A 20,529-nucleotide genomic window follows, 5' to 3' on the forward strand; every position below is an offset into this window, starting at 1 on the left:
TGATGCAAATATTGACATTACTTCAGTAATTATTTGGAAAAAATTGGAAAACAAAATGAAACTTCTACACCCTGTATCTCCGAAACTAACCATTTTAGGACATACACTTATACGAACTTTTTACTTATTTTTATTTGCAGAATATGATGCCGAAGTTTCCGGAATACAGTTCGACTACCCTGTATATTTATAAAAGAAATATTTTATATTTGAAAGTATACATTAATGTTTGAATTACTCTCCTTAATTTTCGCCTATTCTAGATAGTTAAAGCTATGGTAACGGTAATTTGCGGAGAACCAAACCATAAATATTTATAAGTCATTAAAAATCTTAAGCGTTGTATTTACCAAATCCGTTGTGTTGGCACCCTTGTGAATAGAGCGATGTAATTAAAATTTAATGTATTTTGAAGGGACATCAGTTAAGTCGTGACATGACTTAACTGGAGGACTAGGGATAAAATATTTACGACGCTATTAGTGGGCTATTAATAAACAGCCATGCTATTTTCAATAAAGAGATCGACAAGGGTAGAATAAAAGCTCAACCATATATAGATATTAATTTATAATGGTCCATTTTAGTGGAAAGCTTACTTTATATCTTTGTTATAATATACAGGTCTTCATATTGCAAAATATGTGCAAATATTTTCAGGCTGGTATTGTATTTGTATTTTTACTAAGAGTGAGTCCCTCCATGGGACCCTCCACTGAGGCCGCGAGGGCATATTGTGGCTAATTTCAGGGCTGGTAGATTCCATAAAAGAAACATATTTTTCTCTTTACCATTTTTCTTTCAAATAGGTCCAAAATAAATCGTGAGTTATTTAAGTTTGAAAATAAAAAATGATTTTTTTGGTAAAAATTTTGAACCACTGGACTTTCTGGAGTTTCTTTCTTGTAAATTTAATCTACTACCTATGTTGCCATATTATCAACAAATTATATTTTTGGTCCAAAACTAAAAATCCAAAGGATTTTAAAAATTTTTATCGCGAGAAAATCCTCATAATCAAAGCTGGGTCGGAAATATACTACCCTAAAAATATTTGTACTTATTTAAGCATTTACCCTGTATATCTTACAGGCTGTCAATACAGATGTCAAAAATATCTTAAGGACGTAGACAAACTAATAAAAAGAGACTGACAAATTTCATGGTAAAGAATGGGACCGCGTTCCCGTAGCGCAACCCAGAATAACAATCTTGAAACCAATTAGCAGGACCATGGCAGGACGTACGGCCGTCTTTATTGTTATTCTTCTTTTATTATGTATGAGTATGAAAAAAGAAAGTTAGAGATAGGTATAAAACGTATCGTAAGACATTATCGCACATTCTGGCTGGCGGAAAATTTAATTTAGTTATTATTAGTAGTATTCTTCCGTTTTCTCCTGAAACTGGTACTTAAACTGATTTATATATTCCCTATACGTAAAGGGAACGTGGTGTAGGGAATAAATCAGTGCAAGTGAAAATTTGCAGTTTCCTTCAGAACGAAAGAATACTACTATTATAAGGGATATTATAAAAAAAGCAAAATTGTACTGTTTTATTAACATATTTATTTATACATAAAAATAAATAAACTTTTTATAATATAATAACAAAAAATAACAGTGTTTACTCCACCCACCTACCAATTTTAAATGCAGAAAAACTGACTGTTGTAGGAAACGATCGGCCAATTTTTTTTAAAGGGCATTAAAAATCTCATTTTCGAAAAAACTGCCTAATTGCAATAACATATCCAAGCAAAGAAGACTTTACGAGTATCATGATTCTGAACCATTTTCAAGTTCAGTTTTAATCCTAAAACGAAAGTAAAATAGGTATATTAATAAAGTTTCTGGTTACTATAGCAGTTATAAACTACCTAATTAAAATGAAAAAATTAATTGTAATAATTTGTTATGTTAAGAGAGGTTTGAAATATTTTTGGACACTACTGCTACTTCTTTTTCTCTTAATAAGATGATAAATATAACTACTTACTTTATTTTACCGGGCATGCCTTTAACATATCTATCAGAAGAAAGGCAAACAATACATATAAAAAATAGATGATACTGGCTCCTGCAGCAAATAAAATAACAAATATAAATAAATAAATAACTAATAACCTAAAATTATAAGTAAACAAAATATAATACCTATATGGAACAAAGGAATTTGTTCCCTATTCATATTCATAAGTCAATAAATGGAGAGTTTAGAAAAAAGGTAAATCACCAAAAGAAAAATTAACAAACAGACAAATTGTCATGGTGTTGTCATCTTGGTTGTCATGATGACTAAAAACGAAAGGCATTGTTTTAATTTCTATTTAGAAATTATGTTTTTATATGGCTTCTCGCTTCTTTTCTCTTGTTATATTAGAATGAGATAGTGGGCCCAATAGACGCAATGTGCAGATCAACATAAATAGAACGAAATTTTGCGTTCTGAGTTGCACTACGGGAACGTTGTCCATCTCTTTGCCATTTAATTTGCCAGTCTCTTTTATTTGTTTGTCTATGCTTAAGGAATTCTAGAATACAATTCTATAAAACACTTATAAGGCTCGTAGCAATGTATGGCTGCGAAACATTGACGATAACAAAAGCATCGCCACCTACGTATTTTTAACTGGTTTGAATAACTTTTCGTCCGTACCTGGATAAACTATTGAGTAAAGAAAATACATTTACGACATTTTTCACGTAAAAAGGTCTCTTGGTAAAATCGGTACGAGTAATGGTTCTCGGCGATATTTGGAATAAAATTATCAATACCCGTCATCACTGACATAAATTAAACATGTTGACTAAATAGTTATTAGGACTGAAATCGTAAATTTTGCTTTGTGCCAAAAGTTCAATAAAAAACTGTTTTATAAAAAAAAAAACATTTTTCGAAGAAAATTTTCTTTCGATTAATTTAAAAAATAAAAAAGTTCTTAAATTTATTATTTCAGTTAAATAACTACCTACCTTTCAACATGTTTATTTTTGTCAATAATGACATATTCACTATTTTCCATTCTAAATATCTTGAGAACGGTTGCTCGTATCAAATTTTACGAAGAGACATTGTTTATATACAGATACGGACAGTAGTTATACAGGGTGTCTCTTAAAAAAATGCAAAAATAAAAAAAAAAAAAAAAAAAATATGATTTTATTTTCTATATCAACATAAGTCTGATTCTGCTTTGTTTCGTAGTTACAGGGTGTTCAAGTCTTAATATTTTTTCGATTTATTATAATTTTCTTCCAAGTACTTTTAGTGTTTCAAATGAAATTTTGAGGGTGTTACTATATAAATGCGACATATTTTAAAGCTAAAAAAGTGTCGACATATTCACCATTTCAAATAATTATCATGATACTTATACAATGAGCAAAACGTGTGTATAGAGTTTTCAAGAAGTATTTTATAGTAAGTACTTTTTAAGAAATGGTATCACAAATTTATGTGAATTGTGAAATACTATTGGCAAGTCCATATTGAAAATAAATAAACAGTATAAATGTAATATATAAGTCATAATTAAATATACAGGGTGAGTCTTAAATAAATGCAAATATTTTCAAGGGTGGTATATTTTTGACCCCAGGAACACGTCTATGAGGTTATTGCAAAAAATGTTGAAAATCGTACATTTTCTTTTTAAATTTCCCAGTTCATATTTTTAAAAAAACTGGTGACTGGATGGTGAATTTTTTCAAAAAAGTTTTTTTTTAATTTTGAAACTTAAAAACTAAAAAAACGGTAAAGAGAAAATATGTTTCTTTTTATCGAGATCTACCAGCCCTAAAAGATTTTCCACTTATTTAAGGCTCACCCTGTATATTACTTATTAGATAAAAACAAACCAACTTTGAGAGTCTTAACTTTTGCTATTTTAAATATGTTATGAAAAGAACTAAAAGTGTCTCTGTAGAACTAACAATAAAAATATATGTGCTATAATATAAAAATTTTAGTGACTGTTCTTTTTACAGTAGTATTAACTCGTTTTTGTTTAAGTTTAATTAAGTTGTAAAGTTTCGTTTTAGATTCAATTGTTTTAATTTGTTTTTCATTAGCTTGAATAAGTATTAGATTCCGGTATAAATAGTTATTTTGAGAGTTAAGACTAATGAAAGTAAGTGTTTTAATTTGTAACTTATGCATACAAGGTCCGGCAATACTGCGTCGGGGTATCCGTAGCACCTAGAATAAAAAATTCTTTGGTAGTATTGTTTAAGTGCAAACCTGTATTTCAGTAGAACAGTTTAACTTCTATACGGTGGCTCAAAAAAGTGTGAGTGGATCGGGATGACTTTTTTAAACGAAACACCCTGTATATTATTGCATTTTTGGCTTCCTTTCAGATCATTTTACAAAATCCTAAGATATAAGTAAATATATTTTGATAGTTTTTGAGATATTAATAAGTAAATAAAAAATATATATATTTTCAGCCTTTCTCAAAAAAAATATTAAAAATACAAGAACTGTCCTGAAATCAAAACTATATTAGATATTTACTTTACATTGTCTATACATACCTTGCTTTAAATATGACAATCGTAAATCATACAAGATGTTCAAAATTCTACGTCAAACTTTCCAGCCCCCAACTCTTCTAGATTCCAGCCCTCAACTTTAATCCATTAATAATAAATTTCAATACTACTATAACATTTAAAATATTGTGGAAAAATATGAAAATTGTGAGATTTTATTTGTGTAAGTAATAAGTTTTAATTTTATAAACACAATTTTAGTTTTATACATATGAAAATTTTGTATAAAACATTTTTTACCAATACCAATACCTAAAACTAACTATCAATCCATTACATATTTATCCACAGTCTTATTAGTACTTATTGCCATAAATTGTCCACAATTTTCAGTATTTTATATAACTCTATAAACTTTGCCATAATCGGGTTAGCTCCAAATATTTGATTGGTTATTTAAAGTTTCAAATTCCCCGAATTAGTTCGCCTAATAATGATTTATTTTATGTTCCTACAGTCAGTAATAACTTTGCAACTAGAACCCCTCTTTACCGTGCATGCAAAGTTTAAAATTCTTCTGTGAAATACCAGACTGGATATATTTCAGACATCTCTGAACACAATTTCGAATCATTCTGAAAGGTATGCTTAGTTACTATTAATTAGAATATTTATTCTATTGGGTTGTTTAGGTAATTATTGATTTAGGTAATTGTTGTTAGGTGAATTACGTTAAACAATTAAATACTTATAAATCCTTGAATTGTTGTTTAAGATATGTATTTAATATTTTACAATCAGAATATTAACGAAAATGAAATAAAAAAACTATGCCCCGATGCAGCATCGAACTTTTCGAACTAGCGGAATACTTTGGCACCGCGCTATCAAGCCTTAGTCGAAATATGTTCAAGCCTAGCATTTAACATATTAAACTAAAAAAATAAATAGGGACTTCATTACAAGTTAAAGTCTGAATAGAAAAAAAAACATAATCCTTGAATTATTGTTGGTACATTGATATATAAATAAAATCAGAAGAGACCGCTCCGATTAATTCTAGTTTTATATCCTTTTCTCGACTGAAAAGCCAGTTATCGGTAGCGGCTAGACAACTAACTTTTAATCCATAAGAACATTTCGAGATTTTTCATTTTTTCCTTTGGTTATAAGCTTAAAGCTACCTAAAATTCTAAATTTGGAATTTGGACACATCTAGAAGTACCTTAGAATTTTGTTGATCTGTCAGTGAGTCAATGTCGAAATTAAAGTAATTTGACAAGCGATAATTCATAAACTATGAGGGATAATTACTAGGTATTTTGGTAACCAGCCAGCTATAGTATGTCTTCAAGTGTAGTGAAAATTAATATACTTGCTTTATCCACAACGAAGTTACAGGTGCCAAAAGTGCCGCTAGTACCTTCGAGAAAAGGATGGTACGGCTGTGCTCGACTTGGCGACAGATTAAGTTTTTTGTTATAAAATACCGTATGATCGAATAAAAACGGCGTCACCGATGGCTATGAAATGAAGATCGATGTCATTTTAGATGTAAAATTATATGGGAAATGTCATCGATCGTCATTTCATAGCCATTACTGACCCCCAATAATTATTGTAATTTATTATTAGCACTATACACAAGTTTATAATTGGTATTCTTAAAAATTATTTTTAAACCACGGGATAACTCTCTATCAAACGGTATTGAAAAATATTTTGAGGTATCTTTCTCCACTTGAAAAGTCGAATTTTCAGCAATCGCAAACTTATATCTATGTTTTCTAATTATCTTATTACACTCAGTTACCTTCCTAATGTAATTTCTTTCTATTTCATATTTCTCGTTGGTAAGTGGAAAACTAAGTAATCTATGAAATTTAAACTATCCATCTTATGTTTAACACTATGAAACGACTCATTAGGAATGTATCTGCATGTAGTGGTATTTTTTCTATAGATATCAAATTCCAAGCAATTAGTAGAATTTCTAATAACTAATACATCTATAAATGGTAATCTATCGTTGTTCTCAATTTCATAAGTAAATTTAATGGAAGGAAAACGATTATTTAATTTAGAAATAAAGTTATCTATGGTGTCAGAATGTGTGTCAAATACACAAAAATATCATCCGCATACCTAAACCATACTCTTGGAAAATACTCAAACTGATTTTTATGTATGAAACATAAAAAAGAAACATATTGAAAAACGAAGATACATCAAAGGAGATCAAAATTTCACCATCATGCAGCTAATGTTATATTTTTAATTAACCAAACCAAACTTTTTTATACATAAAACTTTAAAATTGTCTTATTTGGGTGTGACCTGTTGGAAACTAAAGGCATTCTCATTATTATTATTATTTTAGGCAATAAAATGTCCTATCGTCCTTTAAGAAACAAGATTCTAGAAAGTATACAAAATATTTGTAAAATCGTTCGCAAATGAAAATACTAAATTTATCCAGTATACAATTTTACACCGTACAACTCGGATTTCATGACTCTCTTAACCTTTCTCTGATGTTTTGATGTGGGTGTGTTATATAATAGCATTTTCAACTTTAAATCCCTGGTGAAATGTGTGGGCGTATTGGATAGAGTACGTTTTTGTACAAAAACAGACATTTTTACATCAATCTCTATCGGATTTATTCTTTATTACTTAAGGGGTTTGTATTCATTTTACATCATACTTTAATTCCCTTTCTAGATATTTTTATATTTATTATCATATTTACTGGTTATTCTTTTTTTAATTTTTTTGGGGGGTTTATCGTGTGATGCAATAAGTAAGCACATTAAGGAAGTTAATTAGTACGAAATAATTCTTATATACAGGGTGGCCCATTGTCGAAGATATGAAAACAAGTTTTATACAGATATTGCAAGCTTTATAAAAGGTCATATTCTAAAAATATACAGGGTGTACAAAAAAAATAAGATAATTTTTTTTAAATTGCACCTCCATTTTTCTCTACAGATTTGGATTCAGCCATAAAATTTTGTATATAGTACGCCATTTTTATTTTCAGCACTACGCGGTGTTGCCATTTTACTTTATATTTACTAAAACTTTGGTTAAAACTAATATATTCGAAGAGTGGTTTTGTGAGGGAATTGAAATCTCTAGAGTAAACAATTTTTATATTTAAAGCGTTCCTAAATTTTCAACGGTTTCGCTTAAATTATATTACATATGGCCCTTACAACAGTAAATTTTTATCAAAGCCATCTAATATCATCTTTGCATGGTACTTTACCGTTGAAAACCCCACATGTAATATAATACAGCACAGTGGCGGCTCGTCAGGGTAGGCAAGGTAGGCGACGCCTACCCTAAAATTTCGGCAGAATTTAAGCGGTTTATTACATTACATTATTTTACTATTAAGGTACATTCAGGGTGAGAGCGTCGGGCGTCGCGTCGCGTTTGAGTCGTGTCGAAATGGAATCAATTCACTTAACTTAAATTAGACCGTTCAGGCAGACAGCGTCGAGTTTGACGTTGCGCTAGCGTCCGCTGAGCGTCGGGGTTCGAGTTCAATGGGGCGGACGCGACGCTCTCAGCCTGAATGTACCTTTAATGTTGCCAATACATAAAAATACTGTTAACACACGTAAGTGTGTTTTAATAATCAATATTATTTTAATATTTGTGGTCTTGATTATGAAAATATCCACTATCGCTGGCGTACGCTCACTGTGCCCCTGCGTTAGAAAACAAAATAATTTTAATTTTGACCGTTGGAGTGCCTTTGTTCGGCGATTTCTGCATCGCCTACAACCAGAGTCGATGCACGACGTACGGCAGTCTTCTATCTCTGTCTAACTCATCGTGCAATAGCGACGCGATGTAAGTCGGAGTTGTATCGTATTAAGGCGGGGTATCTCCGGTCGCCTTCGCATGAAGTCGTGGAGGCTCGGTAGGCTTAGAAGTTAAGGGGATATTCCCGATATTTCATAAAGGGGATATATCACATTTCGTTAAGGGGATATTTCATATTTCATTATAGCATTTACAACTTTTATATGAAAATTCAAAAAACGTTTAAAGCAAATTGGAAACATTTTTCGGGCTTGTCCAAGTTATGTCGATGTTTAGCTTAAGGCACAAAGCCTCGTATGCCCAGGTATATGTATTCAACATTTGTTGTACCGTTTTTGCAACTAGAGAGAAGTCATCAGCGTATTGAAGTTCTGTGATGAATTTTGTACGTGTTTTTGCCCTGAGTCTTTTTATGTTGAACAGACCGCCATCATATCTGTATCTAATGCCCAATCCTCTCTCCTGCAGTTTGCTGTCCACTATAATGGAGAACGCTGCCATGAATATGTTGAATAGGAGAGGCGCTAAGACACATCCCTGCCTAACTCCTGTGTTTATCAGGAAGGGATCCCTCAGTGATCCATGATGTGACATTCTTGACTAGTTGTTGTTATGGAGGCTTTTACACACTGTAAGAAATTTGTTGGGTACTCCGAACTTTTTCATAACTGCCCAAAGTGCATCTCTGTTCACAGAGTCGAAGGCTTTTGTTAGGTCGATGAATGCAACATAAAGTTTAGACTGCTGTTCTTTTATTTTTTCCTGTAGTTGGCGGATGGAAAATATGGAATAGACGGTGCCGCGGTTAGTGCGAAAACCTGTTTGCGATTCTGGAAGGATTTTTTCTATATGTGGGTGCAGGCGGTTTGACATAATTTTTGCAAGAATTTTTCCGCCGATAGCGAAGAGTGAAATTCCCCGGTAGTTTCCGCAGTCTGATGCACTTCCTTTGTTCTTAAATATATTCACTATATTTGCGTTGCAAAAGTCCTGAGGTACCTCTCCGCTTTCCCATATGACATCGAAGAGAGCCTTAAGATGACCAATAAGTTCTTTACTTGCACTTATAGATTTCGCCGGAATCGCGACACAACCAGCTGATTTGTTGTTTTTAAGCTGTTTTATGGAGACCTTTATTTCCTGTTCTGTTATTGGGATATCTAATACGTCGAGGCTGTTATACTGAGGTATCGTATTTAGTGCTTCCATATTGGGGTTATTTACCTGGTTAAGGATATGACTGTAATGCTCTTTCCAGCGGTTTCTGATTTGCTCTTCCTCTTTTAGAAGTTCGCCATTTTGTGCCATGATTGGTCAGCTTGCCTTCTTGGTTGGGCCGTAAACTTCTTTTACAGCCTCGAAGAATTTACGATAATCGTGATGCGTGGCGTACTTTGAATCTGATTAGCTTTTTGTGACCACCACTTGTCCTTTAGTTGGCGCAGTTTTTTTCGAAGCGTGTTGTTGGCTACTTTAAAGTTTTTGCAGTGATTGCTTGATGTGATCTATGCTTTTGTTCCAACAAAGCCTGAATATGCGGTTGATTTTCGTTAAACCAGTCTGGTTGTTTCTTTTTGTTGGCCTTTCCCAGTACAGCTTCGCCGGTTGTATGAATCGCATCCCTTAATTGTGTCCAGCCTTGTTCAGCATCCACCATTAAGATTGAAGTTATCGGTGGAAGTGATTCTTTGATGGCTTCCCGGAGGGCGTTGGCGGTATCGTTGTTCTCTAGACCCCGTACGTTCAATCTGGCCATGTTGTTTTGTTTTTTAAAGTGTGGATGTTTGGGTTATAACTGGATTTTCATTTTTGAAATTAAAAGTCGGTGGTCAGTGCCGTATGCAGCATCTATTCTGGCTTCTGTGAGTCTGACATCTTTTAGATGCGTCCTTCGAACGATTACGTGGTCCAATTGATGTCAGTGGCCTGATCTGGAATGTTTCCAGGTACCTTTAAACTTGTCCTTCAACATGAACCACGTATTAGTGATGCAAAGATTATACTCTGTGCATGTTGTTAATAAGCGTTCACCATTGCTATTTACGTTTTCCATACCATATTTTCCCAATACGTCAGGCCATATTTCCTGCTGTTTACCGACACGGGCGTTAAAGTCACCTAGCAAGATAATTCCTTCGTTCTTTGGAATTCGTTGGAGAGCATTTTGTAGAGTTTGGTAAAATTTATCCTTATCCTCAATTTTAGCGTCTAGGTAGGCACTAATGATGTTGACGTAAGTTTTGTCTGATATGGGGTACCTTAGGGTCATAAGGCGTTCGGAGACACCAATAGGTACTTCTGTTAATTTGGTTGCAATTTCGTTCTTGATTGCAATGCCTACACCATGAATTCTCCTGTGTGTTGCGGGGTGACCCTTCCAAAAGAAGGTGTAATGCTCCTCAGTGAGATTACCCTCATCCGCAAAGCGGGTTTCGCTAAGAGCGGCAACATCTATATTTAGCCGGTGGAGTTCCTGTGAGACCACAGCTGTTCATCTCTCTGGTCGATTTGAATTTATTTTGTCCAATAGAGTGCGGACGTTCCACGCACCACCGACATTGAGACGTTTATTGATGTTTTTGTTTCTCCGATGATACGCTCGAGTAGGCACCACCTCCCGGATATCCGAATGAGGGGGTATTTTACCTCCGGATGATGATTTTGTCCCTCTCGAATGTTCCATCATTGATGTGTGTAAGCTGCGTGAATAGGTTTAACTGTCACGGTTACGCTGCCGCACAGTTTTGGCTGCAACTGTAGCACGGGATGGCTATGGCACAGTGAGGACCGCGACGATAGTTCCCTTGTGCTACGTTCTCGGCCGGCTAGGAGCAGTTCACTACTCCTCTTCCCCAGAAAGATGGTGGGTCCGAGGGATATATATAGGTTATACCGCCTATACTCGGACGTCAGAGCCTCGTTTGTGTAAACAGGGTGCACCACGTGAAGGTGAGGTTGACTTTTGGGTAAGCTAGGCTATATGTATCGCTTCAATACCCCTTGCAATACCCCAGAACCCCCATACCATCAAAATTATATAACCAGTTTGTATTCAGAACACGCCATAGAAATAAAAGAATCCGAAATTAAAAAGCGCGTTATTTTATTCGGTGCAAGAAGACGATGCAACAGATATTACAGAAAGGTCTCATTGTGCTATTTCAATTCCGATATGTTAATATAAGCGGCTAAGTCAAATACCTTTGCGAATTTTATTTTATGAAATATTAGATAACATTGTTATACAGTTAGAAATAAAAGGTTTTTTTTTTCATTTAATTGATTTATCTCTTGCGGATCCGAAATTTTAAGAATCCTATAAAAAATTCCAACGCATTTAACATCTGATTTAACAAGCTTGTTATATTGATACATTTTCAACGCATTTAATAGTGATAAAACAAACAAAAAATGTTAATGACCAACGCGTAAAAATTAATGAATAAATTGCAGGTACCTATTCATAATAGATATGATAATTTCGATTATAAAATAATTTAAGGAGAATAATCCTGGAAATATATTTCAAGAACTTTCAAATTGTCTGTTTTGTTTGTTACTACACCATTTAAAAGTACTTGGGTTGAGAGACATTTTTCATGTTTGAAATGCATTAAAATTTATAGTAGAGATTCCATAAAAAATAAACGTTTATCGTCACTTGCTTTATTTTCTATAAAGATCTTTTCACAGCTCTTCAACAGTCTGATGATTTTACTGATATAATAATAAATAACTTTTCTTTATTAAGAGACAGACTCATCAATTTAATATATAAAACATAATTATTCTTTCTTAGTGTTTTCAACCAAAGATTAAGTAAATACGAAATAGTACAGGAGAAATTTGTTTAACTTTTTTTTTGTATTTATTAATATGTTAGTAAATTGTTTTATTATCACTATGTACTTGTTAATACTACTTGTTGCTTCCACCCTTCCACCTTCGAAATCTTAATAATTATGAATACATCGCCCACGCACTTCTGTCTAGATAATAATTATACCATTATAAGAAAACTTTTCTTGTACTATGATTATACTGTCTGGAACAAATCACAGACTAAACTCGATTGCCGTTCATTGATAATTATTTGTTAATACCGTTAGGATACGCATAGTTCAGGCTTTATGTGAATGAGTGATCAACCAACCTTGTTATTAAGCCAAATCGGCTTTGTACATGTAAATCTATGTTAAGAAGGAAAACAGCAAAACATGTTTGTAAATGTGGGAAGCAGACAATAAATTTGAATATCGCAAGTATAATGAGCTAATTTATAAACTTTACTCATAATATAAATCCTTATTTAATTGGGGTTGAAACAGAAATGAAATTTTAATTTTAGATTAATTATTTCATTGTGCACATATGAATTACCTGCATATACAGGGTGGAGCACCTCATCTGCCTCGGTTGATTATATACGAAAACGGAAAGATGTAGAAACAAAATATTTTATGGGTATATGTGGGAAGGCAATGTGCATAATTTAAAACTATTTTGAAATGTACAGGGTGTTTCAGAACTAAGATCTATACCAAACTTATATGTTATCTTATGGAACACCCGATATTTTATTTAATTTTTGGATTCTTGAATGCAAAATAAGGCATTTATTATAAGGGTTTAATACTGGCTTAATATGTCCAAAGTTTTGGAATTCTTTTGTTGACTTTCAAGCCAGAGAAATAAACTCATTTCAAAAATTTTGAGCTTCTTAAATATATATCAAATTTTTTCCTTTTCTGGGTATGAGGTTTTTTAATAAATTGAAAGATGGAAACTTTTTTTATGCGACGTTTCGCCCCAACATAGTGGGCTTTTTCAGGTACTTTATTCTGCAACTTGAAATCGCCTGTTAGCACCAGCTTCCATCTTTCAATTCTATTAAAAAAACCTGACACCCAAGAAAAGGAAAAAATATATAGATATAATCTAAAGGTTTATGAAAAAAGAAACAACTAAACTTAAATGTATACTGGGGTATCAAAAATTGCTGGTCTATTTTTAAATATTTACATATTAAAATATAAATCGTTATTTCAAATGCAACACCAACCATTATTTGTGTAAATAAGTCAATGCATATTAGTGTTCTTTCACACTATATTAGGTTTCCTATACCTTATGTGTATTCTGTGATTTTTAAAAAGTAATTTTTCAATAAAATTGTTATCAAGAGTAATTGGTGTTAGCTTAGTGACACGTAGTAGCTATTTCTTTTCAAATCGACATTCATTTATATACTTCATTTAAATTTATTACAAGTTATTTTTATTTAATTTACCTACAATAAGGTTAATAAGTAAATACTTTATATTTTATCAAGTAAAATGAAGCAGTATCTGCTGGCGATGGCGGAACGAATGGATATTTATGTTACTAGTGATTTTTTTTTGTGAGGACTATTGCTTGTTGGCTTGAAGGGTTTATGCTCAAAGATATCCAAATAGGAATTTTCTTGACAAGCGGTTCTTTCAAAAACTACTTTTCCTATTTCTGCAGAGCTGATAGTGTGCTATATGAAAAACCTATTAGGCAGAAACCCGTCGTTGATGCGAAGGAAATAAAATTTTCTTATTTTAAAAAAAAAAAAAAATCTAATATATTTCGTAAGTCGTAATATAAATCAAAGGATCACTTTGTTTTTGATAAAATAATACTTTACTGTAGGTAAATTTTAATAAAAGTAAAGTGTTATAAATTTAAATAAAGTCCATAAATAACGTCGATTTTGAAAAATAGCTACTAACTGTCACTAGCGAATTGCTATGGTGACACCAGCCATCTTGGTTGCCATTTTATTGAAAATCGCTTTTTAATCAAAATCTGAGCCAGATATGTATAGGAAATCATATTATAGTTCGAAAGAGCATTTAATTCTCAGTTTCGACTTATTTTAAAAAAATACATGGTGTTGTATTTGATATCGATGGTGTTGTTATTAATAACGAAGTTTTTATGTAAAAAATAAATATTTAAAATAGACCCGCAATTTTGGTAAATTCTGTATAAATTTTATTTTTTTTTGTTTTTTTCAGTTAAAGTTTATTTCTCTGGCATCAAAGTCAGCACAAAAATTAACTCTTGAAAAGTAATGCTGAAAGTGGTGTTGACAAACTTTTTGAACCCAAAATGAAATAAATTTACCGGGTGTTCCATAAGAAAAATAAAACTTTGGGTATGGATCTTTAGTTCGGACAATACTGTACATTTGAAAATAATTTTAAATTATGCACATTAAATGTATTTATATAAAAAAAAAAATGTTGTTTCTACGTCTTTCCGCTTTCGTATATAATCAACCGAGGCGAAATTTGCGTGCCACCCTGTATAAGTTTGAAAGTTAATATGTATATGTTTCATATAAAAACAGTATAATCATATTCATGTGTTGCATTCCAATGAAGTTATTTATCGCTAATAACAGTATATATTTAACTATTAAATTTTGCTAGTAAAATTTACTCTAATCTTGGTAATAAAATATAAATACCATTTAGACTAGATTTTTGATTTTACAACGGAAAATTTAATTACTTCTGTAAGTTCCATCAACAAAATGATATTTTTAACTTAAATTAATATACCTAAAAAATATATTACCTCAAATTTTATGTAAAAGAATAATAAACTGAGTAGCTAAATATAAAATTATTTTTTCCATAGCCACTGTTAAATTGCCTTATATCATCCTTATATCTATCAAAAAATAGTAGATAAAATAGTACTTAATCCGCAAGGGTAGATTAAATGATACTTTAACAGTGAGGATAGGTTAAAAACTTATTTCTTCTCGCACGTTTTTAATAATAAATAATAAGTTATTCGGGATTTAAATGGAAGTAGTTTGGATATGGCGTTTATCGCCTCAGCCTGAATATCTGTTAGTAATTTTACTTATTGTTTTGAGCCATTCCTGGCTCCAATTCAAACAGCAATCGACACGAAAGAGAATTAAAAATATTGAATTCAAAAACTGACAACTAAAGAGAGACAGCTTTATTTATTTGTCAAATTACATAGAAATCAACGCCAACACAGCACAATAGTTTTTCTAGTCGTAAATAAATTCTTGAAGTAACAATTTCTTGAATATTAATCATTATTTTAAAACGAATTATTAAAAAAATATTGTTTTATACGCGACAATAAATTATCGTTTTTTCTTACAATCACCGCGATTTCTTTCATCGCTCGTGAATTAATCTTTTCGGTCGATTTTTACGAAATACCATTTATCGTCTTGTATAAAAAATAACTATTTATATTAAAAAAAAAACAACTTTCAATTATATACATCGACCATAATATACAGGGTGGCCCGAATTGTATTTGGATAACTCCAGCAGCATATTCTGCAAATAAAAACAAGTAAATAAGGTCGTATAAATGTATGTCCTAAAAATGCTTCGTCGAGATACAAGAGGTAGAATTTTTATGGAATATCGATTTTGCCCAAAATACTCTTAACCAACGTCGATATTTGATGAAAATCGGCGTGTGGGTGTTTTTGACATGAGAAATTTTATTTCGATGTTAATATGTCCCCTACGTATAGGGGGTGCCACCTTACATATTTTTTTTTAACTTATCGAAAAGCAATAAATTTTCGTCCGTGCCTGCATAAAATCATTGAGTGAAAAATATACATTTCCCGCAATATTTTGCCTAAAAATGTCTCTGGTAAAAATCGCTACAAGCAACGGTTTTCAAGATATTTGAAATACATGTCTCTATTCACAAAAATAAAGCATGTTGACCAGATAGTTATTTGATCAAATGATAAATTAAGGAACTTTTTTATTTTTTTACGCTGATCGTAAATATTTCTAGAAAAAAAAAAAAAAAAAAAAAAAACAGTTTCTGTTGAATATTTTGGCACAAAAACATTTCTAATTTATTATTTCAGACTAATAACTATCCACTCAACAACATGTATAATGTTTGTCAATAATGACATGTATTGTGTATTGCTTTCGATTCAAATATCTTGAGAACAGTTACTCGGTGATTTTTCTGGAGACATTTTTTACCGTATTTTAATTGTATTTATAAAAATATATATTTTACCACTCGGTAATGTAATACAGGTATGGACAAAGTTGACCATAATCATTAAACCAAACCAAATCATTTACCGAAGAGTTATGCTGACATCGAAATCAGATTTTTCATGTCAAAAAACTCCCCATTTTCAGTTCCAGTTCAATTTTCATCCAAATATCGGTTAGCTCAAAATTGTTTGAAAAAGAACAAAATAAAAACAAAACTTCCACCCTGTACCTCAAACCGAAACATTAAAGGGACATAAAATTTATGGAGATTACTTTATTACTTTTTATTTTATCACTGCAGAATACGCTACCGGAATTTCCCAGATATCATTCGGGCCACCTTATATTAAACCATAACATTTTTGCCAGCCTGGATTCATGTTAGCTATCGAGAAACACCAGGTATCAGATGGTAACGATGTATTAACGATTATCCGGTATTTGCTTGGTAACGCGATTTTGGGCAATTATTTTGTTCAAGTAACGTCGTGTCGCGCGCCACATCGAACCAGGAACCTGTTACTGAAGAACGACGATTATAATAACGACAAAACCATACGTTATTTATAATTTGCAAATACATTATTTATAATCGCTCTTGGAGTTAGCTCGGACCGCAGTAACCGCATAGTGCCGTGTTTCGCTCCAGCCGTCGCGCTCCTAGGGTAGCGCTTTCGGTCGCGAACAGTAGTAACTGGAACTGGTAAGAACGTAGCGTTGCGCGATCTCCGTCGCTTCGTTTGTCGCGAAGAGATGTAACTGGTAACGACCCGGGCGACGTAATTCGCTTCAGTGCTAGTGGTCGCGCGACAGCCGGAGCACTCGTAGGGTCGAGTTTTCGTCGGTTGCGAATAGTAGTAACTGGAACTCGTAAGTACGTAGCGTCGCGCTTTGATCGGTCGCTGTACTAGGCATTTTTGATTGATAATATATACATGTTAGGTACATTAGATAGTTAACAAATAAACACTTTTACAAAAATAAGAAAAATCGAAGAAGAAATATGACCTAAAAAAAGGAAATTTGTAAAGCTACTTTCAACTGATTAAAAATATAATCCCAATTAAAGTTATATAGTCTGCAAAGAAAGTGAATTGCATTTTACTAACATACGGGAATAAAAGAAGACTGATTTTATTTTGATTATCTGACATGAACATTCGACTTCTCACTTTTCCACCAATAAAAAATATACGTAGTGTAAAATCGCTTATATCTGGGGCTTACTCAACAGGATCTCACAATGCAAATTCACCTCAAATATCCATTTAGTTGGTCATTGGCAAGCATTCTCTCATTGTACATGAAAATGACTAAACAAACAATTACTGATCTGGATAAAATTGATAGTTAAATAGACTCACCCGGGGGTACTCCGCCCACTAACCACTTACATCACTGACATTCTATTCAATATATCACATTCCATATCTTCCATGTAATTCAAATATTATTAGGATCTATTCGTTAATAATCTTCAACAACTAGCTAGTGTCACCTGAAATAGTATAGGGGCTTCCTCCGGACGCAAATCTGCCGCTAAACAGATTCGCATCCCAATCGAATAGGCTAATTGGAGTACCTCACTACCCCAACGCCGCATCGTGTCAATCGAGAAGACAAGGGAGACCTCAAACTCTCAAGACCAACCTCGAAGGCAAGACGTCACAAGAGGTTTTCTTCTGGTCAAACGACCCGTTGCCTTACAGTACATGCAACGTTTATAGTGAAAAGACTCGCAACCCCCAAATAACAGCTCTATGACAAAACACCCAACACAACAGCCGGCCGGTCCGTCTTACTACTGACCTGCCGCCGCGCCGGCAACCTCTTCTTACATCACAATTTTGCCCTCACGATTTAATGAATCATACTATTTTCTCTAATCGACTTTCAAATAGAGTGTTGTAGCATTACTAGATAAATAAATAGGGAGTTTCCTGAATTATATAAAACCATTATTATAACCAACTTATTTTCCAACTTTTACAGTAGATAAAGAAAATTTAGCATATGGCGTAGGTATCTCGAATGATGATTCAAATTATGTTACTTTTTATGGTTTAAGTTAAACTATTTTAAAGTAAACAAATTTTAAGAAAAGATAGAAAAATATAATTATCTTACAATTGTATGTATTTTAATTTAAATTCTAACAGTTATAACGTGTATCAAAAGAATATAATTTAAATATTATTGGCTAAAAATATAAAACTTATAAAAAAGCTATTCTTCAGTCTGAAGAAAAAGATGGCAAATAAAAAGTGTTGAATATCAATAAATTATATTATTTTATATTTTTATTTAGTAGTTTTATAGTTGTTTAAAATTAAAAGCTAAATAACTAAATTCCTCTAGCCATCTGCAGTTGTTTATTTTTTACAAATTTGGGGGTTATAAGAATTTGCACGGATACAGAGATAACGCAGGGAGAGGAGCAGGGTAAAAAAAGATAACAAAATGGAAACACTAAATCACCGCGCGTTTCGTTAACATGTTAGCATCATCAAGATGATTATAAACTAAATACAATCTACAATTGGGCGTTTATATACTCGCTCATTATGGGCACAGAGTGGGTGTGGCAAGTTCTAACCAACCGAACCCACCGAGCGTAACAGTTAGATTTCCGCCACTAGAGAGTGGTAGGAACAAAGAACTTGAAGGAATTGGACCGTTGTCTCTGTTCATACTATCTTTACATTTATTAATTCTGATGCTTTCATATGCATCTAATTGCCTGTTATTTTGAGACTCGTTTAAGTAATTTTAAGTTATTAAGATCTATACAATGTTCTTTATCAACAATATGTTCGGCAACGCAAGATTTATCAGGTCTACCATATCTTATCTGAGCAAAATGCTCTTTAAATCTAGTTAATATTGATCTTCTAGTTTGCCCAACATATTTCTGATTACAATCTTTACAAGAAATTTCATAAATATCTGACCTTTCCAGTAGAGGTGTTTTATCAATTGTACATTGTATTTTAGTTTATAATCATCTGCTGGTGATGCTAACATGGTTAGCGAAACGCGCGTCCAGTGTAAAAGTAAAAGTGTTTTGGTGTATTGTGTTGATTTAGTGTTTTATTTTGCTGTGTAACACCAAAGATTCCAACCCTCAACTGTAATAAAAAAAAGATACATTGACCAAAAATACCGCATAGGCGGGAACAGCGACACTTTGGAAGCCGGAGCCTCGGTTACAAAATCGCTCTGTTTTGTCACGGTATTTCTTTGGAACGGTTGCTATTGTAACTTGACTAATGTGGAACCGGTATTCCCATCACTACAATGTATATGTTTATTATCATTAACAATATGCATACTATCGGCAAGTCATCATGTAAATAAACTAGATAATTTTATGCTTAAATAAAAATATATTATGTATAATAAAAACAAAGTTTAAACAACAATACAAACAATAACAATATTTAATAGCAATAATGAATGACTTTCAAACTGAAGTAACTACTTTAATTCATTTACTACTAATATGCTATTTTACAAAAGAAAAAAAATTCGATTTGTAAATCTGCTATAATTTTAGAGAAAATAAAACATTAAAAAATATATAATTCACATTGTTGCAGTAGTTAGTACACTACATACGTAGAATAAATCTTTTTCGCAATTGCATTTTCGGTAAACAAGTTTTGTTTGGCATAAAGTAGTTTTTAAAAATACCAATTCCGAATTTATAGCCTACTGCCTAAGGATTTTATAAAGATTTATGAGTTTACAACTAAACTTTTCTTCAAAGAATAATTTATTTCTCTATGAAATACAGACCGAGAAACAAGATATACCGGGTGTTGCATCGTCGGACGGGACGTAGGAAATCCCATGTAAATTTTAATAAGGTCAATTATTGACTTCCCTAATTATTTTAGAGAATAATTTTATTTAGGTTTAGTGAAGAGCACTAAAACCCACATTCAAAAGAATAACTTTAGATATTTTTGATTAGCTCGTTTACGAGTTATCGCCGATTACTTTTTAAATTTTTCTCCTTTCTTATGGCCCTGTATTTACTTATGAGCACCAGTCAAGGTAAAAGATAACTGTCAAATGAAGTTGTTATTTCAGAAATTTACCTATATAGTGCTTTATTATTATTGAAA

Source organism: Sitophilus oryzae, unplaced genomic scaffold (assembly GCF_002938485.1).
Source record: "Sitophilus oryzae breed Bouriz unplaced genomic scaffold, Soryzae_2.0 scaffold_1560_pilon_pilon, whole genome shotgun sequence".
Classification (NCBI taxonomy): Eukaryota; Metazoa; Arthropoda; class Insecta; order Coleoptera; family Curculionidae; genus Sitophilus; species Sitophilus oryzae.